Source organism: Herpailurus yagouaroundi, unplaced genomic scaffold (genome assembly GCF_014898765.1).
Source record: "Herpailurus yagouaroundi ecotype Mexico unplaced genomic scaffold, PumYag 67556, whole genome shotgun sequence".
Classification (NCBI taxonomy): Eukaryota; Metazoa; Chordata; class Mammalia; order Carnivora; family Felidae; genus Herpailurus; species Herpailurus yagouaroundi.
Window position 1 is genome coordinate 2,708,809 of NW_024420362.1, and position 25,674 is coordinate 2,734,482.

At 36.3% G+C, this 25,674-nt stretch overlaps 1 protein-coding gene and 1 non-coding gene across 5 annotated transcripts in view; one reads left to right on the forward strand and one right to left on the reverse strand.

Moving 5' to 3' along the window:
* The window catches only part of DIAPH2 (diaphanous related formin 2), a 1,032,498-nt gene that overhangs the window by 601,419 nt on the left and 405,405 nt on the right, over positions 1-25,674 (reverse strand). The gene's annotated exons all lie outside the window — the stretch shown is intronic.
* Positions 5,088-5,225, forward strand: LOC121025230 (U4 spliceosomal RNA). The gene has a single exon (XR_005787984.1). It is a non-coding gene; the product is annotated as a U4 spliceosomal RNA (small nuclear RNA).

Consider the following 25,674-nt stretch of genomic DNA (forward strand, 5'->3'; position numbering starts at 1 on the left):
ATCCATTTTGAGTTTATTTTTGTGAATGGTGTGAGAAAGTGGTCTAGTTTCAACCTTCTGCATGTTGCTGTCCAGTTCTCCCAGCACCATTTGTTAAAGAGACTGTCTTTTTTCCATTGGATGTTCTTTCCTGCTTTGTCAAAGATGAGTTGGCCATACGTTTGTGGGTCTAGTTCTGGGGTTTCTATTCTATTCCATTGGTCTATGTGTCTGTTTTTGTGCCAATACCATGCTGTCTTGATGATGACAGCTTTGTAGTAGAGGCTAAAGTCTAGGATTGTGATGCCTCCTGCTTTGGTCTTCTTCTTCAAAATTACTTTGGCTATTCGGGGCCTTTTGTGGTTCCATATGAATTTTAGGATGGCTTGTTCTAGTTTCGAGAAGAATGCTGGTGCAATTTTGATTGGGATTGCATTGAATGTGTAGATAGCTTTGGGTAGTATTGACATTTTGACAATATTTATTCTTCCAATCCATGAGCAGGGAATGTCTTTCCATTTCTTTAAATCTTCTTCAATTACCTTCATAAGCTTTCTATAGTTTTCAGCATACAGATCCTTTACATCTTTGGTTAGATTTATTCCTAGGTATTTTATGCTTCTTGGTGCAATTGTGAATGGGATCAGTTTCTTTATTTGTCTTTCTGTTGCTTCATTGTTAGTGTATAAGAATGCAACTGATTTCTGTACATTGATTTTGTATCCTGCAACTTTGCTGAATTCATGTATCAGTTCTAGCAGACTTTTGGTGGAGTCTATCGGATTTTCCATGTATAATATCATGTCATCTGCAAAAAGCGAAAGCTTGACGTCATCTTTGCCAATTTTGATGCCTTTGATTTCCTTTTGTTGTCTGATTGCTGATGCTAGAACTTCCAGCACTATGTTAAACAACAGCGGTGAGAGTGGGCATCCCTGTCATGTTCCTGATCTCAGGGAAAAAGCTCTCAGTTTTTCCCCATTGAGGATGGTGTTAGCTGTGGGCTTTCCATAAATGGCTTTTATGATCTTTAAGTATGTTCCTTCTATCCCGACTTTCTCAAGGGTTTTTATTAAGAAAGGGTGCTGGATTTTGTCAAAGGCCTTTTCTGCATCGATTGACAGGATCATATGGTTCTTCTCTGTTTTTTTGTTAATGTGATGGATCACTTTGATTGATTTGCGAATGTTGAACCAGCCTTGCATTCCAGGAATGAATCCCACTTGGTCATGGTGAATAATTCTTTTTATATGCCATTGAATTCGATTTGCTAGTATCTTCTTGAGAATTTTGGCATCCATATTCATCAGGGATATTGGCCTGTAGTTCTCTTTTTTTACTGGGTCTCTGTCTGGTTTAGGAATCAAAGTAATACTGGCTTCATAGAATGAGTCTGGAAGTTTTCCTTCCCTTTCTATTTCTTGGAATAGCTTGAGAAGGATAGGTATTATCTCTGCTTTAAACGTCTGGTAGAACTCCCCTGGGAAGCCATCTGGTCCTGGACTCTTATTTGTTGGGAGATTTTTGATAACCGATCAATTTCTTCGCTGGTTATGGGTCTGTTCAAGCTTTCTATTTCCTCCTGATTGAGTTTTGGAAGAGTGTGGGTGTTCAGGAATTTGTCCATATCTTCCAGGTTGTCCAATTTGTTGGCATATAATTTTTCATAGTATTCCCTGATAATTGTTTGTATCTCTGAGGGATTGGTTGTAATCATTCCATTTTCATTCATGATTTTATCTATTTGGATCATCTCCCTTTTCTTTTTGAGAAGCCTGGCTAGAGGTTTATCCATTTTGTTTATTTTTTCAAAAAACCAACTCTTGGTTTCATTGATCTGCTCTATAGTTTTTTAGATTCTATATTGTTTATTTCTGCTCTGCCCACTCATTCGTTAATAGGGTGTTCTTTAACCTCCATGCTCTTGGAGGTTTTCCAGAATTTTTCCTGTGGTTGATTTCAAGCTTCATAGCATTGTGGTCTGAGAGTATGCATGGTATGATTTCAATTCTTGTAAACTTATGAAGGGCTGTTTTGTGACCAAGTATATGATCTATCTTGGAGAATGTTCCATGTGCACTCGAAAAGAAAGTATATTCTGTTGCTTTGGGATGCAGAGTTCTAAATATATCTGTCAAGTCCATCTGATCCAATGTCTCATTCAGGGCCCTTGTTTCTTTATTGACCGTGTGTCTAGATGATCTATCCATTTCTTTAAGTGGGGTGTTAAAGTCCCCTGCAATTACCACATTCTTCTCAATAAGGTTGCTTATGTTTATGAGTAATTGTTTTATATATTTGGGGGCTCCGGTATTCGGCGCATAGACATTTATAATTGTTAGCTCCTCCTGAAGGATAGACCCTGTAATTATTATATAATGCCCTTCTTGATCTCTTGTTACAGCCTTTAATTGAAAGTCTAGTTTGTCTGATATAAGTATGGCTACTCCAGCTTTCTTTTGACTTCCTTTAGCATGATAAATAGTTCTCCATCCCCTCACTCTCAATCTAAAAGTGTCCTCAGGTCTAAAATGAGTCTCTTGTAGACAGCAAATACATGGGTCTTGTTTTTTTATCCATTCTGATACCCTATGTCTTTTGGTTGGCGCATTTAGTCCATTTACATTCAGTGTTATTATAGAAAGATACGGGTTTAGAGTCATTGTGATGTCTGTATGTTTTATGCTTGTAGTGATGTCTCTGGTACTTTGTCTCACAGGGTCCCCCTTAGGATCTCTTGTAGGGCTGGTTTAGTGGTGATAAATTCCTTCAGTTTTTGTTTGTTTGGAAGACCTTTATCTCTCCTTCTATTCTAAATGACAGACTTGCTGGATAAAGGATTCTCGGCTGCATATTTTTTCTGTCTAGCACACTGAAAATCTCGTGCCAATTCTTTCTGGCCTGCCAAGTTTCAAAAGAGTGATCAGTCACGAGTCTTATAGGTCTCCCTTTATATGCTAGGGCACGTTTATCCCTTGCTGCTTTCACAATTTTCTCTTTATCCTTGTATTTTGCCAGTTTCACTATGATATGTCGTGCAGAAGATCGATTCAAGTTACGTCTGAAGGGAGTTCTCTGTGCCTCTTGGATTTCAATGCCTTTTTCCTTCCCCAGTTCAGGGAAGTTCTCAGCTATAATTTCTTCAAGTACCCCTTCAGCACCTTTCCCTCTCTCTTCCTCCTCTGGGATACCAATTATGTGTAGATTATTTCTTTTTAGTGTATCACTTAGTTCTCTAATTTTCCCCTCATACTCCTGGATTTTTTTATCTCTCTTTTTCTCAGCTTCCTCTTTTTCCATAACTTTATCTTCTAGTTCACCTATTCTCTCCTCTGCCTCTTCAATCCGAGCCGTGGTGGTTTCCATTTTGTTATGCATTTCGTTTAAAGCGTTTTTCAGCGCCTCGTGACTGTTCCTTAGTCCCTTGATCTCTGTAGCAAGAGATTCTCTGCTGTCCTCTATACTGTTTTCAAGCCCAGCGATTAATTTTATGACTATTATTCTAAATTCACTTTCTGTTATGTTATTTAAATCCTTTTTGATCAGTTCATTAGCTGTTGTTATTTCCTGGAGATTCTTCTGAGGGGAATTCTTCCGCTTGGTCATTTTGGATAGTCCCTGGCGTGGTGAGGACCTGCAGGGCACTTCCCCTGTGCTGTGGTGTATAACTGGAGTTGGTGGGCAGGGCCGCAGTCCGACCTGATGTCTGCCCCCAGACCACCGCTGGGGCCACAGTCAGACTGGTGTGTGCCTTCTCTATCCCTCTCCTAGGGGCGGGATTCACTGTGGGGTGGCATGGCCTGTCTGGGCTACTTGCACACTGCCAGGCTTGTGATGCTGGGGATCTGGCGTATTAGCTGGCGTGGGTAGGCAAGGTGCACTGGGGCAGGAGGGGCAGGCTTAGCTCGCTTCTCCTTAGGTGATCCACTTCAGTAGGGGCCCTGTGGCAGCGGGAGGGAGTCAGATCCGCTGCTGGAGGTTTGGCTCCGCAGAAGCACAGAGTTGGGTGTTTGCGTGGAGTGAGCAAGTGCCCTGGCAGGAACTGGTTCCCTTTGCGATTTTGGCTGGGGGATGGGTGGGGGAGATGGCGCTGGGAGTGTCTTTGTTCCCCACCAAACTGAGCTCTGTCGTCCGGGGGCTCAGCAGCTCTCCCTCCCTTTGTCCTCCAGCCTTCCAGCTTTCCGAGCAGAGCTGTTAACTTATGACCTCCCAGACGCTAAGTCGCGCTTGCTGTCGGAACACAGTCTGTCAGGCCCCTCCGCTTTTGCCAGCCACACTCGGGGGCTCTGCTTGGCCGGTGAGCCGCCCCTCTGCCCCGGCTCCCTCCTGCCAGTCCCTGGAGCGCGCACTGCTTCGCCGTCCTTCCTACCCTCTTCCGTGGGCCTCTCGTCTGCGCTTGGCTCCGGAGTCTCCATTCTGCTAGTCTTCTGGTGGTTTTCTGGGTTATTTAGGCAGGTGTAGGTGGAATCTAAGTGATCAGCAGGTAGCGTGGTGAGCCCAGCGTCCTCCTATGCCGCCATCTTCCCTCTCTCCTTGCCAAAATAATTTCTCCAGAGTAATTAACAGGCGTTATCTACCCAAGGAATGGAACAAATAGGAAGTTCAGGTTCTAAGGAGCTGCCTTGTTTGTGCCAGTGGCGGCACGCTAGCTCTTTATTAATTGCACCACCTGGGATGCTGATAGCGAACTGAGCTTTGGAACATTTCAGGCCTGGCATGGAATGCAGTTTTTACACAAGCTGCCACAGGGCACTGCTCTCCATGCGCTTTCTTTCCTGACCACTCTTCAATTAAGAAGTGTGTTATTCCCTTTCAGCCGGAAAATTCTATGATTTCTTGTCTTGTGGTTCAGAAATCCGATTTCACAGCTTATCTTCCGTTAGATGAAAGTGTTTATGGTGTGTCTGGAGCTGGAGTAAGTTCCTGCGGGTGCCGAAGAGCAGGGGCCTCCTCTCTCCTCTCATTAATTTGCTGATGCCTAACTGCACTGATGCAGCTGTGAGATACCGGGGAGAGAGCTAGTTCTAAGCTTTAACAACATGTTCTATCTAAAGTGATGCAGAGTCTAACAAGACTACACAATTATTACACTTGAAAATCATGATCTCAGCTTTGCACAGTGGCAGTATCATAGCCAATGAGGTTTATCCGAGGCACAATTATTGCTAATTGAAAATCATGATCTCAGGTAGTTTCTCAAGCTAATTAAATACAATAAAATTATTGCTACTATTGAGAGAAAAATGGCTTTTAATATATGTCTTTAAAAATTATGACTAATGTTCCTCAAAGGATCTAAAAGCACAGTGTCTTTCCTATTGAATAATCAGCATTTTAATTTATTCTAATTTTCAAGCCACTCCCAGGTTAAGATAACTGTATATAAAGAAATGACAATCCAAGGTTCATACCCTTTGTTAATAAAAACAAAATCTGAATCATATTGAAATTACTTCTTAGAATCATTCAGAAAATTCTACCCAAAGAAACAGTCAAGAAAAGCATCCCAATCTCACAATATGCCTTAAACCCCACTATGAGAGACTAGTTAAACATAAGGATGCAAATGCTGTAGTATAAAGGATATATTAAGATTTTCTGTGAACTAGCAAGACTCCTGAGTAAATCAGGCATATGTAATGCTCATTTTGTTCAATGACTTCATATTTTTGTTTTTTTTCATTAAAATATATTTCACCTTTTCCCCTTTTCAAATGAACAAGTTGTTTAAAATTAACATTAGATGTCTTAAATATCTAGAGTTCACTGTTAATTTTCTTAAGTACTAATATATTTCTCTTATAGTATGCAAATTGGCTTTTTCCTAGATTGAAGAAATGGTTAAGAATTCCATGAGTGAGCACTGCTGTTGAGAATCACAAGAGCAAAGCTAGTTTAAAATAGTTCCCTAACTAGACAGCCTTTCACAAACAATAATGATTTGCCATGATCAGTAAATACTGACAAGTGGCTATGATTGTCTTTGATTTTCTTGCCTTTAAAAGCATTCCTTAGTGATCACAACCACAGGCTTAGATAAATAGATAATTTGAAGGAAGGTAAGGATATATGGAACTTATCCAGGTAGTATTAAAGGCTTCATATATTAAAAATGTCCTGCTTTCATAATGAATACAAAATGTTACTTGTCCTAGGGTGCTTTGATTAAATATATGTTTAAATGCTTTAAAAAACTTAAACATTCCATAACTTGACTAAAATACAGGCAATTCAACATCTCAATTAAAGCTTGTATAGACATTTCTCCAAATACGACGTACATATAGCCAATAGCTATACGAAAATACGCTTAACATGACTAATCATGAGGGAAGTGCAAATCAAAAACACAATGAGATATCACCTCACAACTTTTTCAATGGCTATTATCAAACTACAAAAGGTAAGTGTTGGTGAGGATGTGGAGAAATTGGAACTCTTATACACTATTGGTAAAAATGTAAAATGGTGTAGCTACTATAGAGACCAGTACAGAGATTTCTGCAAATAATTATAACTAAAACTACCATACAATCTAGGAATCCTACTTTGGGGTACACAACCAAAAGAACTGAAATCAGAATCTCAAGGAAAAAGCTGCACTGTATCTTAGTACTGCAGTATTACTCACAAAATAGCCAAGAGAGGGAAAGAACCTAAACATCTATCAAAAGATGAATAAAGAAATGTGGCATATACATATAACAAAATGCTATTCAGCTTTAAAAAAAGAATAAAATCCTGCCATATGTAATAGCATGGATGAACCTAGGGAATATTATGCTAAGTGAAATAAGCAAGTCATAGAAAGATGAATACTGCATAATTATGAAGCATCTAAAATGTCAAGCTCATAGAAACAAAGTAGAATTGTGGTTTCTGGGGACTGAGGGAGGGTGAAGGGGGGAGTTGCTGTTCAATAGGGATAAAGCTTCAGTTATAGAACATGAGCAAGTTCTAAAGGTCTGAGGTACAAAATTCTAGCTATAGTTAATAATGCTGTACTGTACACTAAAACATTTTTGAGAGGGTAGAGCTTATGTTAAATGTGCTTATATCCAAAAAATTATAATGTACAAACTTAAATTATACTGATTCTGTAATTATTCAAAATTATTTGGATGGGACTGAAGAGATTTTTTTAAGTCTCAATACAAAAACTTCAATAATAGATTTTTGTCCTCAATGGTCCTATGGTCCTCACATTCATAATGAGTCCTCCAAATGTGATCTCTCCATATGCAAATAAAAAATCATATAACCACTGGTTTTAAATCTGATAGGTTAAATTAATTTGAGTGCTTAAACTGTCACTGCTAATTGACCAAATAATAATGAAACATCATAAAATACTGTCTGTAGAAACATAATGATGTATAATAAAGACATTTGTATTATTATTAAATGCGTTAGCATCAAGATACTAATTATCTAAGATAAAATGTCCATGGAACATTCTTAGATTTCCTTTAATACATGGAGTTTTATATGCAATTGTACTATAACTTCATTCCTTTATAACTGAGGGATGCTCATTAGCATAAATAAAGTAACATGGCTATATTCTTTTCCCAATCTAATTTAGGCAATGTTCAGGCATCCCCTATTAATGTCTACTATCTCAGTGGATACACATAACATGTGCCAAGATGTTTGTAATTTGCAGGAAATATTAAGATATTATAAATGGGTAACATTGAATGATTTACATAGTGATAACCATAAATCATAATAAATTTTTATAACTACTGTATCTCAAAATTCCAGTGAGAAAGATTGATTCCTAAAGTCAGCATCAATACTATTCATTCATTTATTCATTTATCCAGCAAATACTTATTAAACATCTACTATATGTGAGCCTAGGCACAAGCATACAGTGGTATATAAAACTTAAATGTCTACTCATATTTCTTAAATATGTAGTGATAATGTAAACTACTAATTATGGAAGTATCTCCAGAAGATATCTAATGTTTGTAATTTTCTTTAGCCATGGTAATTAGCTTGAATGAATATATGCATATCACTTAGAGAATTCTTTTTGTTATTTGAAGTAGTTCTGTATTAAAGAATACTGTATCTTTGAATCAGCATCAACTGATGTGTTACATCTTGTTATAAGGAGTATGTGGAAAAGTAAAAATATGATACTTCTAGTAAGTGTACTATATATAAAACCAGGAAAAATAAAGCCATTAACAATAGTGTTTAAAACCACCCAAATAATTTATGTAACATTGTGTATACATATATGAATATCTAATAATGCCCAACTGTTGTTTTAGACATTTCATACAAATGTAAGAATTGTGATCTCCCTATATAAATACATATTTTCCCATGTGTATATAATTCCAGAAGTGATTCTAAATATATAGAAATAGTTTTCATATATTAGTTGAAATAGGCATTAAACTTCAATAAATAATTTTATGTTAAAATGAATGCAAGTATGACAATGGCAGGCAGGGGAAATCTATGATTTCTGTGTAATAGCTGCAATATTTTTTCATTAACTGTTATTTTCTATTCTTTTAAAATTCTCTTTACCCTTCTATTTATGGAAATATAAAAACACAACTGAAAATGGGGAAACAGGGGTGTCTGGTTGGCTTAGTTGGTTGAGCATCCGACTCTTAATTTTAGCTCAGGTCATGATCCCAGGGTTGTGGATTGAGCCCTGTGTCAGGCTCCATTCTCAACATGGAGTCTGCTTAAGATTCCTTCTCTCCCTTTCAGCCTCACTTCCCTACTTACATTCTCTCTCTCCCTCAAAAACAAGCAAACAAACAAACAAATGGGGAAATGGATATAGATAGATAGAGAGGTCACTCACACAATTATTTACATATATATATATATATATATGTATATATCACACAAAACAGCAAAAGAGGAAAGTATAATAAGAACTACAACAGCGATAGTAGTACTAGTTGTAGTAGTAACCACGATCACAATAATTAAATCACCAGCAAAATCAACTTTTACTAAATACCTCTTCTGTCACCTTATATAATATGTATTGCCACTATCATTTTATGAAGGATGAAACTAAGGAATGGAAAAGTTGAGTAATCTTCCCAAGATCATATAGCAAATAATTAAAAGATGCTCAACCTCATCAGTAATCATGGAAATGCACATGAAAACAACCAATGAAATAGTATTTCACAGTCATAAAATTGTGACAAAAATGTTTTGTAATGCCAATTATGGATGAGGAGGTAGAGAAATAAGAATTTGTGCCAACAGTGGTGGTAAAAATTAGGATAAGAAGTATAAAATAAATATTTATTACCACCTAATATATTTGAGGTGTCTTATCATAGGTATAACCAAGTCTTTCCATTTATAGGTCAAACGGCCAAGGAGACAAGGATGTTCACTGCAGCAATATTTGCAACAGTACAAAAACTGGAAACAATTGACATGCCAGGCGTTACAAAATGGATAAATAGATTGTGGTGTGTTAATACAATGGAATACAACCCAGCATTTCAGTGACTATAACACAGCTAAATATTTCAACAAAAATAGATCCCAATTACAATGTTGAATGGAAAAATAAACATGGTGGAAAATGTTGCATGCAGTATAATAGCATTCATCTAAATTAAAAATGAAACACAAAATAATCTTATGTATTGTTTATAGAGTGTGTGTATATATATATACCAAAATTTTAATAACATGGAGTAGATACTCAGCAGATTAATGACAGTGCTTTACTTGGGGGAAGAAAGTGATACTGGAACAAGTAGAAGCCTGGAAACCTCAATTTTATATCTAATGTTTCATTTCTTTAAAAGCAAACATCTGTAGTAAATATGACTAAATGTTAACATTTTTTTTTTCATTCTGGGAGGCTGGTACAAGGATGTTTCCTATATTAGCCTATGCAGATTTTTATTTTTCAAGTAGATTACACACACATATACACACACACACACACACACACACACAACTTTTTACAGTTTATAAACTATTAGTCTTGGCAATCCATGGACCAAGGGTATATAGGAATATACCTATATAGGTATATAGGAATCAGAAACAATAGGGGAGAAAATAATAAAAACTACAGGTGAAGATTGGATAGGTCAGCAAGCACAATTTTGTTTTCAATTGTTTTTTGAATCTATTTTGTGAGGAATAGCACATTTGTTTACCAAACCTTGAGAGGGAAAGCTGATACAATATGCAGTATGAGATTGAATTTCCTTCTCTTATATGCTGCATATTGCAGCTGTGAAGCTTCCCCTCTCTGTGCTACCTCCAGCTGTGCAATAAGTAAGGCATCTCACAGAAAGGTAGATTTCATTCTGACACTAGCATAGTACCTGTAGCCATCAGAATGGCATTACCAAGAGTGTTTGCAAAGTTTAGAACACATTAAACAAGACTAATGGTTCTAATGGTGGGAAACACACACACACACACACACACACACACACACACACACACTCACACACACACATACACACTTTGTAATGATTCCCTAATTAAGGAACAAATCTTACTGGTCATACTTTAGACAAGAATCCCTCAAATCAGGAAGCACGTGTTACTGCATAACTAATATACTTGTACACCTGTTCATTAAGCCAATTAATGAACACTACTAAATGTCACCAAAACACTATGTTTAACAATGTGTATAGCTAATGTTGTATATTTTCAGTTGGGTTTCAATAGCTCAGCAGGAAAGGTTTATTTTAAGGAGGACAAATAAAGTTGTCTTAGAGGTTTCAGGGAGAATCTCTCTTGTTTGAAGTGGGATTTTAAAGCACAAAAATGGAAGTATAGTTATTACCTAAACCTAGTATTTGACAAATGAGGTGGTGGAAGTTATTTCTGTTAACCTTTTTGTTTTTCCTTCCCCTCCCCCATGGTCTTCTGTTAAGTTTCTCAGGATCCACATAAGAGTGAAAACATATGGTACCCGTCTTTCTCTGTATGACTTATTTTACTTAGCATAACACTCCCCAGTTCCATCCATGTTGCTACAAAAGGCTACATTTCATTCTTTCTCATTGCCAAGTAGTATTCCATTGTGTATATAAACCACAATTTCTTTCTCCATTCATCAGCTGATGGACATTTATGCTTTTTCCATAATTTGGCTATTGAAAGTGCTGCTATAAACATTGGGGTACAAGAACTGGACAGCAACATGCAGAAGGTTGAAACTAGACCACTTTCTCACACCATTCACAAAAATAAACTCAAAATGGATAAAGGACCTGAATGTGAGACAGGAAACCATCCAAACCTTAGAGGAGAAAGCAGGCAAAAACCTCTCTGACCTCAGCGGTAGCAATTTCTTACTTGACACATCCCCAAAGGCAAGGGAATTAAAAGCAAAAATGAACTATTTGGACCTCATGAAGATAAAAAGCTTCTGCACTGCAAAGGAAACAATCAACAAAACTAAAAGGCAACCAGTGGAATGGGAAAAGATATTTGCAAATGACATATCAGACAAAGGGTTAGTATCCAAAATCTATAAAGAGCTCACCAAATTCCTGTTAACCTTTAACCTCTGTGAAGTACCCAATTCAACTATCCTTAATTCCTTTACTTGTGGGTTAGCTATGAGTCTGTAAGTACGGACTGATGTTTTTCTGGTGATCCCACACTCAGAAAATGCCCTGTTATGTAAATCTCGTCATTCATGCCACAAATCAGTGAGTCCAGCAATAAACCCCAAGAGCTAAGTGTGTCAGTGATGAGTGCTAAAAAATCACAACAGTAGGAATTCTAATAAAGACAGTACAGGTAGGCTAATAGGTCATTTCTGCTGAGAATACAGTTTGGATATTCATCATATCTAGGTTTTTCTTTTTCAATGTAGTCCATCTCAGACTGGCACAAGTCCTTCACACAATTTAGTTTAATGCAAAGGGCAGTTGACCTTGTGAGCAAGACTGAAAAAAATAACACCCTGAAGTATCTGTAGCCAGGGTCTCGACTTGACAATGTAGGATTTTTCAGTCTGGATTTTAGTTATATCTGAGCATGTCTTGAAAGTCAGTATTGTAGATATCACCAAGAATTTATTCAAATGAAGGATCATTGGGAAACTATGTATCCTAAAAGAAACTTCTCATCTCCTGGATATTTCCACTTTGTTGTATAATAAACTCTTTAAATTTAGCACATCCTATACCAATTTCCTTATCTTACTCTCCAACTCTTACTCTCCTACTATAGTCTTTTCCATCTCAACAAAAGGAAATTCAATCCTTCAAGCAAAATACATATATACACACACAATCATTGACTTTTCCCTCTCACAGGCTAAATCCCATTCTTTGGCAAATCCAGTATCTAATCACTCTCATCACCTACACTTCCACCTAACTAAGGATTTCAAGCCACCATTGCTTCTAGCCTGGGTTACTGGTGTACCCTAATAACCATTATCCATTCTGCCTTTGCCCTTCTTCATTCTATCCTGTTAATTCATTAATTAATGTTATTCCATTGTTCAAGACCCTTCAATGGCTTCCTGTCTTATTCAGAGTAAAAACCAATGTCTTAAAAATAGCTTAAAATGTCCTACTTCATATTTCATGTCCCTTACATAACTACTCTGATCTTATCTCTTACTACTTTCCCCTCATTAACTCAGCTCTAGCCACATAAGCTTCCTTGCTGTTCTTCAAATATGCCAGAACAATTCTCACAGCAGTCTTTGCATTTGATATTATGTCATCCCCATATATTCCCTCACTACTTTCCGATCTGATGCAATGTCACTTTCTCATAGAAATCATTCTTTTTTTTTTTTGAGAGAGAGAGAGAGAGAGAGAGAGAGAGAGAGAGAGAGAGAGAGAAAGGGTGCGAGTGAGGTGCAGAGAGAGATGGGGAGGGGCAGGGAGAGAGTGAGAAGCAGGGCTCACCTGAAGTGATTTTGAGCTCACCCGAAGTGGGGTTGTGCACACCCAAAGCAGGGTTCATGTTCACCCCATGTGGGGCTCAGGCTTACCCGATGTGGGACTCAAACTCACGAACCACGATATCATGACCTGAGCTGAAGTCAGATGCTTAACCGGCTAAGCCAATCAAGCACCCATATAAATCATTCCTGATGATGTGGTTCAAAGTAATAACCCCTCCCTCTTGTCACATATTTTCCCCTTTGCCTGCTTCATTTTTCTCCAAAGCAATTATCACCATCTGACATAATATGTATTATTTATTTTATTGTCTATACTTTTTTTTTAACGTTTATTTATTTTTGAGACAGAGAGAGACAGAGCATGAACGGGGGAGGGGCAGAGAGAGAGGGAGACACAGAATCGGAAGCAGGCTCCAGGCTCTGAGCCATCAGCCCAGAGCCTGACGCGGGGCTCGAACTCACGGGCTGTGAGATCGTGACCTGAGCCGAAGTCGGACGCTTAGCCAACTGAGCCACCCAGGCGCCCCTATTGTCTATACTTTTTACTTTGATGTGAACTCTATTAAAAAGAGGTATTTGTCACTGTTTTGTTCACTGTTATATACTAGCACGTAGAATCATGCCTGGAAAAAAAAAATAGGCACTCCAATTATTTTAGAATTTATACAACATATATATTCTTATTTGTGAACAAGGAATGATATATAAGGTTATATATTCCAGTATTGTTAATAGCAAAATATTATAAATGTTCATCTGTTGCAGACAGATTTAATAAATTATGGTACACTGTGTATTGCTTTTAATAGCAAAAGATTTGAAATGACCAAAAAGTTCATTAACAGAAGAATGATTGATTAAACTATGGTATGTCCAACCAATGTACCACTATGCTGCTACATATAAGACTAAGGAAGATCTTTATAAAATTATATGGAATGTTCTTTAATAAATATTGTTCAATTAAATATTGTAAAATGTGTAGTATTACCACTGATGAAAAAAAGAGGGAAGAATATATATATTTGCTGGTATATGCATAAAATGTTTCTGGGAAGAAACACAAGGAATCTATTATATTAGTTACTTCTAGAGAAGGGACTGAGTAGCTGGGGAAACAGAGATGAGAGGGAGAAAATTCCCTCTATACAAGTTTTGTGCCTCTTTAAACTTTGAATCATGTGAATATATTATCAATTCAAAAATGAATAGAAAAACAGAAAAGAAACAAAATGATTTCTCCACTACGAAGTCTCTAATATATGAGTGCATAAGACAAAAATGCTTTGTGATACAAGTTGGGGAGAAAAGTACTCTGTGCACTTGAGGTTTTCAGCATAAAAATGAAGCCCAGGCTTCAAGTGGCACAATTAATAAATCAGAGGAAGAATGAGGTGACACATACTAAATAGTGGCCTAGAACTAAAGGCCTATATGCATTTCAGAATGTATTAGTGAAATTCAAATAAGCAAAATTTTAACAACATAATTATGTGCTATGTGAGTGGGGGCCTTAAGGGTTCATTGCATTCAACACGACTAATGAATTCAATCTTCACAATTATATTGTCTTTGATACACATATTTCTTATCACTGGTTTCAACATATTCATTTCTTATTCACCACTTGTAATTTATAAAATAAAGTAAAATTGCAATAAAAACATTAAAACTTCTGCACAAATATTTTCTGTGTAGACAAAAATCAATGCTAACAGACAGATCTATTAGTTGGTAAGTGGCATAATAATGTCTGTAAAAATGGATGAATTCACTGTTAAAAAAGGCAATTTAAGAGTTTCAATGAATTATAATCTCTGCTAAGAATACTATGAAAGTTAAACATATAAAACTTAAGGACCACTTAGGCATTATATATACAAGTAAGCCTCCCCTGAACAATTCCCAAACCAGTTAAAGAAAACTAGAGAGGACTAGTTCTTTCAAGACCAATAATTTAGATGTATTATTCATACAACAGTTTTGTGATTTTTATTTCTATCACCAGAGTCATATGACCTGATGAAATAAATTGAAGATGAGACAAAGAAATGGAAAGACATTCCATCCTCATGGATGACAAGAACAAATATTATTAAAATATCCACACTACTCAAAGCAATCTACAAATTAAATGCAATCCCTTTCAAAATACTAACAACACACTTTTCACAGAGCTAGAACAAATGATCCCAAAATTTGTATGAAATACCAAAATTTGGCTACCCCAAGTAGCCAGTGTGACCTTGAAAATGAAAAAGCAAAATTGGAGGTATCACAATTCAGGACTTCAAGTTTTATTACAATTCTGTGATAATCAAGACAGTATGGTACTGACCCAAAACCAGACACATAGATCAATAGAGCAGAGTAGAAAACACAGAAATGAAGCTACAACTAATATGTTCAATTAATCTTTGACAAAGGAGGAAAGAAGATCCAATGGGGAAAATCTAGTCCCTTCAACAAATAGCTTTAGGAAAAAATAAACAGAATAATCATAACCTGAGGTCAAGATGTAAGCTGTTAGTCAAAGTAAATTAAGTCAACTGATATGAAATCTATTCAATAGGTACACTTAGTTTCATGTTGCATCATTGATAACAACTGGTGTGTAGGTGTGTTTGTATCATTAAGTATATCATAGGTGGCTTCATGTTAACAATGATGTTCCATGAGCTATTTTATTCTACTAAATATCAGAAACAGTTTGGGTTATAAGCTTTTAAGAACTTAAAAAAAAAGTTCTTGGATGAGAGCCCAGATATGAGAAACTGTCTTCTGTAAAAACTATCTTTTAGTAATACTATTATCAGTGCTCTCTAACATATTTAACATAACTGCAAAAGGTACAGATTAAAACAAGAACATAAGCCTAGTCATTTATTTTAGAATAGTTGGCAATTGCCTATTGTGTAACTTTTATTAATTTTTGAGCCTAAGAAGCAGATATTAGAGGGCCCTTCATTGTTCATAAAGGCATATATAAGACGAAAACAGTGTTTAAGTTTAAACACTAAATCTCAGGGCAAAGCAAATCTCAACTGTAGATTGTACCCTCAATGTATGGCCCCAATTTTCTGTGAAATATGTAGAATGCAGATAGAGCTATTACCATATAAAGTAAATCATCTCATAAAGATTAGAATGGAATGTGCACTATGTTTTAAAAATGTCTGAAATCTCTTGAATTGATTTGAAGGTTTTACCAGAAACTGAAATGAGAAAAGCAATAGCCTAAGTAAGAAGCAGCTGCTAATAGTCACAGACACCAAATAAATTTGACTGGATCAAGACAGCAACACGCTGGCTCTTTTTCCCAGCCAACTATTTCAAACCTGTTGTGCTCACCATTAGGTTGGGGTTTACTTGACCTCAGCCACTTCAGTCTCAACACTGTGGGGTCTAATTGTTGATTTCCTCATAGCAGCCACCAAAATGTGCCTCTGTTTTTAGGCTACAGTGGTTTGGATCTGAATGTAAGCACTGGTTATAACCACAGAGAGGGAGCAGGAAATCAGCACATAAAATTGGGAACAGAAGTGTGATTAAGAAATATAATCAAATTAAAAGCTTCAAATTAGGGGTGCCTGGGTGGCTCAGTAGGTAGAGGATCTAACCCTTGATCTCAAGGTCTTGAGTTTGATTCGACTGTTGGGTGTAAAGATTAAAGCTTCAAATTGGCTAATAAGAAATGATAGGAAAAATTTCTTACTGGAAAAATTGTACTAAAATATCAGATAAAAAACATGAACTACAAAGGTGGGCATGATAATTTATGAAGAAGAAAGAATCACTAATATATCTAGCTTTCCACTTAGAATTCAAGGAAATAAATCTGATAAGATTATTTAAAAAGGCAGAGATTGCATCTGATACCCAGTGTAGTACTTTGAAAACCAAGGCATACAATAGGAGTAAGTAAATATAGAAAATGAAATGGTTATACTTATTTAAAATCACCCTTTATGTTCTGCTTCCAAAATATATGCATTTTTCATTGACTATGGGTATGACATGAGTTACTATACATAATGTTATTCTGTGTGCCTAATATAGATGAAAAGATTACAGGTTCTAATTTTAAGTGACTTTTGCCTATTGTCTATCCAGGAAAAGTCTACCTAAACACAGGAAAGGTATAACAGGACTCCTGAATGATGGTAAAATACTCCTAGCTCACCTCCCTTCACAGCTTTGATGCCAAACATTTATCTATCCATTAAGGACTAAATAGGGGCACCTGGGTGTCTCAGTTGGTTAAGCGTCCGACTTTGGCTCAGGTCGTGATCTCATGGTTTGTGAGTTTGAGCCCCACATCAGAATCTGTGCTGACAGCTCAGAGCCTGGAGCCTGCTTTGGATTCTGTGTCTCCCTGTCTCTTTGACCCTTCCCTGGTTTCCCTCTCTCTCTGTCTCTCTCTCTCTCCCTCCCTCAAAAATAAGTAAAACATTTTTAAAAATTAAAAAAATAAAAAGAACCAAATAAAGTGTCACTTTCTCTATAAAATCTTCTCAAATTACCACTACATTTTTTGTGTACCTATATCAGCAATATGGTATTTTCTGAACACTGACCTACTCAATTAAGGTTCACATATGCATCTTATTGCCTTCTCTAAGTTTCAGACTCACAGGGAAGATAACATACTTGGTACAACTTTGTCCCCCATATCCATCCCACCCCCATAATATCTAAAAAATGATGCTCAAGAATGTGAATATGCTACATAAAATGTTAGAATGGAAAAAATGATGAGGGTGCAGGGAAAGAAATGTGAAAATTTTGATTATCTGTCTTCAAGATGTAACTAAAACCTGAACAGTGAGCGAACAGTGAGAAAGAATTCAGGTCAGAAGATTTGGGAGGATGCCCAAAGTCATGGACACAGAGAAGAAAGAACAGCCAATTAAGAGAACATAAAGGAAAAAAAAAATGTGAGAAACGGGATAACATTGTCTCTACAGTAAGAATGGAAAATGTTTCAGTAAGAGGACGTAATCAGCAGTGTCAAACACAGCAGGAAGGTTAAGCATAGTCTAAATCATGGGGGAAAAAAAAGAAGAAAAAAATAGGCCATTTGAGACCATATTGAGCAATTTTAACAGAGCAATGGCAACAGAAGCCATATTACAGTATGTGAGGAAGAAGTGAATGGAAATAGTGAATAACGACCACTCACTTGAGAAGTTTTTTTTTTTTTTTTTTTTTTTTTTAATGTTTATTTTTGAAAGACAAGAGTGTGAGTAGGGAAGGGGCAGAGAGAGAGAGAGGCAGAATCCGAAGCAAGCTCCAGGCTCTGAGCTATCAGCCCAGAGCCCGACACGGGGCTCAAACCCACAAACTGTGAGATCATGACCTGAGCTGCAGTTGGACTCTCAACAGACTAAGCCACAAGAAGTTTAGTAGGGAAAATAACAATATAGTATAAAGGAGACAGGAACAAAGTGATTGAATCTCAAATCTGTATAAGTTTGTGTATTACAAGAAGGTACCTGATTGTCAAATTCAAGAGCAGCTTTTATGCCCAGAATGATTTCAGAACAAACCCAGCATACAATGATTTACTGGACAAGATCAATGGAAACTGTGCAAAAGGGATTATACTGTTCAGTGATCCATGTTGCATCAATATCTATAATGGAATGAGACAAGGTGACACAATGGCCTAAAGCTTCCTGGAATTGCTCGTTAACAAAATCAACCAGAAAAAGAGAATCCACAAACAGTAAGCAAGTAGCATACTGTCTTTTTACTGATGAGAAAATAGCATTTTCCAGTGTCATAGGAAAAAAGAAGTAGTATATAGCAATACCAATAGAACTAGGCTGAAAATTATTGTTGAGAGAACCAAATAAATGTTCATACAACAAGCATGGTCTCCATAAGGCCCTGTCAACATCTATGACAAAGAAACACAAGTCAATGTATTTGAGCCAACAAATGAATATTGGTATATCCGACATAAATGTTCCAGAAAGAGCACCCTATGCCATTTTTTTTTTAATTTTGTTTTTTCAACGTTTATTTATTTTTGGGACAGAGAGAGACAGAGCATGAACGGGGGAGGGGCAGAGAGAGAGGGAGACACAGGATCGGAAACAGGCTCCAGGCTCTGAGCCATCAGCCCAGAGCCCGACGCGGGGCTCGAACTCCCGGACCGCGAGATCGTGACCTGGCTGAAGTCGGACGCTTAACCGACTGCGCCACCCAGGCGCCCCACCCCTATGCCATTTTTATTGGAATACAAAAGTTATTGGATAACAAACTGTTCATGAAGATTAGAACACTAATTTTGTCATATCAGTACTAACCTAAAATATAAAATGTTTATACAACATTAGCTGAATTAAAAAAAAAACACTAGTTTTCATCCAATTACCTTCAGTGTCCTAAAAGTGTGGTATCTGACAATATACAGACCTAATGGTAGCTACTACAGCTTCCCTCTGCACCCAATACAGATGGACTAGCTAGGTGGCCTATCAAGACAGCAGGTGGCTTTCTAAAATTAGTGTCTGCATTTGTAGTTTATTCAGAAAATATTCAGATGAAAAAGAAATTTGCAGGGTCAATTTCAGGACAAAATCATGCTACCTCATACAATTTCAAAGCAATGCAACTAAAGAAATAGTTAAGCTCCAAGTGAAGGGGCAAGGTGCCACCCTAGGAAGTGATGGAATTTCACGTAACAGTGACCTTAAGAAACCTATGATAGTCAACATAATTGCCAGATTAACATTTTAAATTTTTGTGTGTTTTAAATGTTATTTAAAAGGCAATTGCCTATAAATCCCATGTCTCGGTATGCATGCATGAATTATCATTTAGTAATAACACCCAAAGAAAAGGAAACTGACTTTACTTTCTAATATCAGTTATTAATAATAATGTTGATTATTATATTATCTCTTATTTAATGAGTGCCTTAGAATATATATCTTTGTCCCCTAATTATGATAATAATTCTTCAAGGAAAATATCTTATTATTACTGTAAAAAACTTAGGCTCTGAGCAGTGTCTATAATATGTACTAAACCTGGATACAAACCTGGATCAGTAAAGTTTTTCAACAGGAAATAGAATAATCCTATATATCATGTCATTAAGTGAACTAACAGGTATAAAACATAAAGCAGAGTGACCAGCACTCAATAAGAACCTCGAACAAACACCAATTCCCATTCAATGGCCCCCAATAATCATTCTACAAAAACTCTACAACACACAGTCTAACCAAGTGAGCTATACAAAGAGAACGGGGTTTGGTAATGTTATAGGCAAATATATCAGACATACCAAATTCCATAATTAAAGATGATAAAGGAAAAAATTGGTTCAACAAAAAGAAAAAAAAATGAATCAATGAGAATATCCACTGATATATTTAATGGTAATTGAAGCATGATGCAATGACTTCACTGTTTCTCAAAGGCAAGGATAATTTTTCACTGGCAGTTTTCTGGGGTAACCTTCTGATTCATATGGTCCTTATCAGTTTGAAATTAAAGAGTCTCAGTATGAATTTTGCTTAATTGATTCTAGTAATTAATAATCCACAGCAAAAACGTACTCAAAAGATAACATAAAACCTAGCCTTCTGTACAAAGTGGAATGAAATATTTCTAGCATAAAATACCTTTGGGAATAAGTTACCTCTTGGCAAAACAAAGAGTATCAAAATAATATTAAAAAACCTGTAAAATACAATAATAAAGAAGACATTACATTTCCAGAAGTTATTAAATGCTGGAGTTTGCCACCATAAAAATGCTCTTACAGCTACATCCTTGGTATGTGGCCACATTAAAACCTTTTAAAGCATGTAATCAATGGGACTAAAATGCATAAATGCACATAGTAAAAAAATAGTTTGAACTGTCCACTTGAAAGATGAGAGCATCATTCTATTAAATGAGACATGAATCAAGAAGTACATGTTCTTTGCTCTCTTTACTCCTTCATAAAAATTTAAATTCTGAAATTCTGTAACACCAGATACGAGTGACCTTGCTATCTTCCAAATCCATATTAATATATATGTGTTACATATATTTCCATAATATCATATACACCCATATAGGAAACTACTGAATGTATTAGATTATCAACATTGTTTGTTCTGGAAACTTTCTCTTCAATGACTTCAAAGACCAGAAACTTCCCTGATAATCAATCCTATGCTTCTGACTAGACTTTGTTTTCCCACGTTGTATTCTTTTCTTAAATATTAGTGACTCCAGGGTCCCCATGCTCTCATCTTTTTAGTTTATATTTTCATCCTGTGTGGATGATCCCCTACCCTGGCTTTGACCATTAATCTACATGCTTTTGTTTCTTGAATCTGTATCTCCAGTCCAGGTTTTTGCCTTGAGTTGTAGGCTCATAAATCCAATTTCTTACCTCTTCCACAGGACCTTTAAATAATTTTTTTAAGTTTATTTATTTTTGAGACAGAGAATGAACGGGGGAGGGGCAGAGAAAGAGGGAGACACAGAATCGGAAGCAGGCTCCAGGCTCTGAGCCATCAGCCCAGAGCCCGACGCTGGGCTCGAACTCATGGACTGCGAGATCGTGACCTGAGCTGAAGTCGGGCGCTTAACCGACTGAGCCACCCAGGCGCCCCAGGACCTTTAAATAAAGATGTTCCAACATGAACTCACAACTAGTAATGTGAAAAGTGGTTTGTTCCCTACTCTGGTTGATGGTATCAAAACCCAGTATATATAAGTAAGAAGCCATCAAGTCATCTTTGCCCCTTCTCTTGCTAAGCCTACCCAAAAAAATTCTGCCTCCATTTCTATTGTCTTGTTTAGAGCCATCAACAATTACTGCTCAGACTATTCATTCAGTAACCCATTTATTTTATAACTATGAACTATACTAGGAAATGTGAATGTAAAACTGATTAAAGTACAACTTTTGTCTTGAAAGGAAATGGATAACTACAGCAATGTATTAAGGTATATGGAAGTGCTATGAATTTACAGCAGTCTTCTGAATTTCCTTTTGTAAAATTTTCACTCTATTCCAATTTTTTCTATATATTCATTACTGGGGATACCTTTATAATACATTATGATTTTATTACTATTTTTTCACTACCTGTAGGATAGAACTTAAATAATAAGCATGGGACTCAGGGTCTTTCAAAACCTGGCTGGAAATGCAAGGAATAGTCCCCAGGTATACCAATGGTCGAGCCACACAAGAATATCATCATTCCTGGAAAAAGCCAGGAAATTCCAAGACTGTATGTCTTTGCTGAAAGCTCTTTATATCCCACTCCTTCTCAGCCTGAAAACATTTGGCTGGGTTAAAATATCATCTCCTCTGGGATGCTTTCCTGAACTCTTCCAAGTAGAATTAATTTCACCTTCCTCTTTTTGTTCTTAGCTGGATGTAGCACTTAATATACTGTATTATGATAAATTTAGATATCCAACACACCAATTATGTATGAGCTTCTTAAAGCCATCAGCTATATCTTGATTCTATTTGTGTCACTAGAAACTAGTGCCATTTTGGTAAATAAGATGCATTGAAAAAAATGCTTGCTGAACTGAATGAAAGTACTATATTGCCAAATTGTAAAAATTATTAAAATTCTATGTATTTTAAATTAAAACATACTCTAATTTAACAATTTAAAAGCCAGCCTTCCATAGTTAATGAATGTCGACACTTATATCCATAATTAAATTGCATTTAAGATGTCATAGTCATTCATTGCTGCACATTATATTTAATAATGGTGATTTTTATGATTTATGTCTTCTATTTCTATCACTAGCATGAAACTTAACAGCTGGCATATATGTTTCCCTGGTAAAACCCATTATTGGTAGCAGATAACAACTAAGACAGATTTTCCTATGGCAAAATCCTCATGTCATGTCACTTTATATGATAAACAGAGACTCTGCCAGTGTTTCTCAAGCCTGAAGCAAATGCATACAGTCAACTTTCATTTAATGGCTTCAGTCCTAAGCCAAAAATCAGAAATCACACATATATACACAGAAGTACACATGCATTAATTATTAAGGACCCATTAATAAGATACTGTTCTCTGTAGACAGTATTGATTTTTGTCGTGCCCCCCTGTTTTTTACATTTCTTTTGTGAAAGGGGATGGGGAGAATTCTATGAAAGAATGCCTAGAAACTATAACTATTGACAGAACATAATTCTTGCCCATGAAATCACCTTTTGAATCACTCTGATTCTTTAATATGTAGTTATAATATTTCCCAAGTTTAAAAATGAAAATTAGTAAGTTAAATCAGAAAAAGGGTAGGCACCATTATTTATGTATTCAAGTACCAATGTCTCATGTTTAAGAAACTTCAACTTATGTAAGGATAAGTCATTTTAAGATATCACATGTCCACATAAAAATGGAACACCTGAACTTCTATTTCTGAATGTATGGTAGAATATAAACCCTGATTGTCCCCACTCCTAAAGAACCAAACATGGTGAACATTTTTTTAAATAATTTATAATGCATAGATAATCTGGCAAGCAAGTTGAGGGATATCTGGAAGCCAAAAACTAAGTAAAAGATAAATTCAAAGAAGTAAACATCAGTAGAGTCAGCTTTGACCTTGAGTGAATTTGCTAAACACAAATGAACCTGAGCCTTAGTTCCCAAGTCATCAAGTAGAAGGGAATGGAAAGCAAGATCAGGGGCTTACCACAATGGAAAGAGTAAGAGGAAACTGCCCGATAAGCTCATAGAACTATAATTCGGTACAACAGTAAATTAGAAATAAACTTTCTCATCTCTCAAAGGCCCTAAGAAGAAAATTGTCCATGTCAAACCTTGGTGATAATCGGAGAAGGTAAAAATATTCTCCAAAAATTTCTAGTCAAAACCTAGTCCACATATGGCCTGAATTTACACCTCCTCAAGAGTATCAAAAAACAAAAACAAAAACTTAAGCCAAAATTTTGACATTACCCTAGGTTGGCAGCAATCTAGAAAAAGCAAACACGAATCTCTTCTGAAGGATGTTAACCCTCACAAGATGCCTTAAAATATTACCACAGAAAAATGTACCAGAATCTATAGGCATGTTTAATATGTTTAATGAATTAAGATTAAAGTTATGAGGAGAGCAAGATACTATTAAAATGACTAAGCAGATCTGAAAAACAAGAAAATTTCTTAAAATTAAAAAAAAATCAATACTTAAAATTTAAAATCTTAAACGGGGATTGGTTTAGCAGCAGATGTAACATAGCTTAAGAAAGATATTCATGAAGTAGAAGTTACGGCTGAAGAAAATTTCCAGAATGTATCACTTAGAGATAAATAGATGGAAAATATGAAAGAGCTTAAGAGAAATGTAGCATATAGTGACAAAGTGTAATGATATAATCCAATTTCCAGAAGGTAAGAAAAGATAGGATGGGACAGAGGCAATATTTGAGAAAATAATGGCCGATAATATTCCAGTATTCCAGAAATACGCAAATACACAGATTCAGGAAGCTCAAAAAAATCCCAAGTAGTATAAATAAATAAAAATAAATCAATACCTATAAACAGTGACACAAACTCTTTAACACCAAAGGTAAACAGATGACATTAAGATCAAATATACAAAAAAAAAAAGACATTACCTTAAAAAGAACACATGCAGAGTGAGAGCTAATTTATGAACAACAACAGAAGCCAAAATTGGGGAGTGATAACATTAATGGGTGGAGAGAAAGTAATAGCCTAGAATATATTAAAAAATATTTTTCAAAGATTCTTATCTTTTGATATAAAGGCATTTAAAAAAAACCCAAAAACTAATAATAGACCCTCACTAAAACAAATTTAAAGGACATACTTCAACAAAGAAAAATGATACCAGAAGTAAGGATGAACATACATGAAGGCAGGGGTGCCTGGGTGGCTCAGTCAGTTAAGCATCCGAGTTCGGCTCAGGTCATGATCTCGTGGTTCATGAGTTCAAGCCCCGCGTGGGGCTCTGTGCTGACAGCTCAGAGCCTGAAGCCTGATTCAGAATCTGTGTCTCCTTCTTTCTGTCTGCCCCTACCCCCACTTGCTCGGTCGGTCGGTCTCTCTCTCAGAAACAACAAACATTAAAAAAATTTTTAAAAAAGGGGCACCTGGGTGGCTCAGTTGGTGAAGTGTCCGACTTCGGATCAGGCAATTATCTCACAGTTTGTGAGTTTGAGCCCCATGTCGGGCTGTGTGCTGACAGCTCGGAGCCTGGAACCTGTTTCAGAAAATGTGTCTCCCTCTCTCTCTGTCCCTCCCCTGCTCATGCTCTGACTCTCTCTGTCTCTCAAAAATAAATGTTAATTTTTTTAATTAAAAAAAAAAAGAAAATATATGAAGGCATGTTGAGCAAAGAAAGAGGTAAATGCATGGGGCAAATATAAATAAATAATGATTTCATAAACAATCGCAACCATACTAGTTTTGCTAATGATGTGCAGATTGTTCGACCCCCAGGAATTACTCCCAGCAATTTCACTCCCAGGAATATACTTTCAAATAATTTTTGCACAAGACTAGACTATCATTTCTAAACCCACTGGGTAGCTCCTCCTGGATGCTGATAACTAGCAACCCAAACATAGGGTTTCTCAAATCCATTCATCATCTTCCTCTGGATCTTCTCTTCCTCTTTCTTTCTTTCCCTATCCTAGTTACTCTGTTAAAAGTATCACCATTTTTGCAACCGCAAAGTCTTAAAAATCTAGTCATATCTACTTCTTCCCTATACCCTATTATACAACAATAATAAGTTCCCTAGTC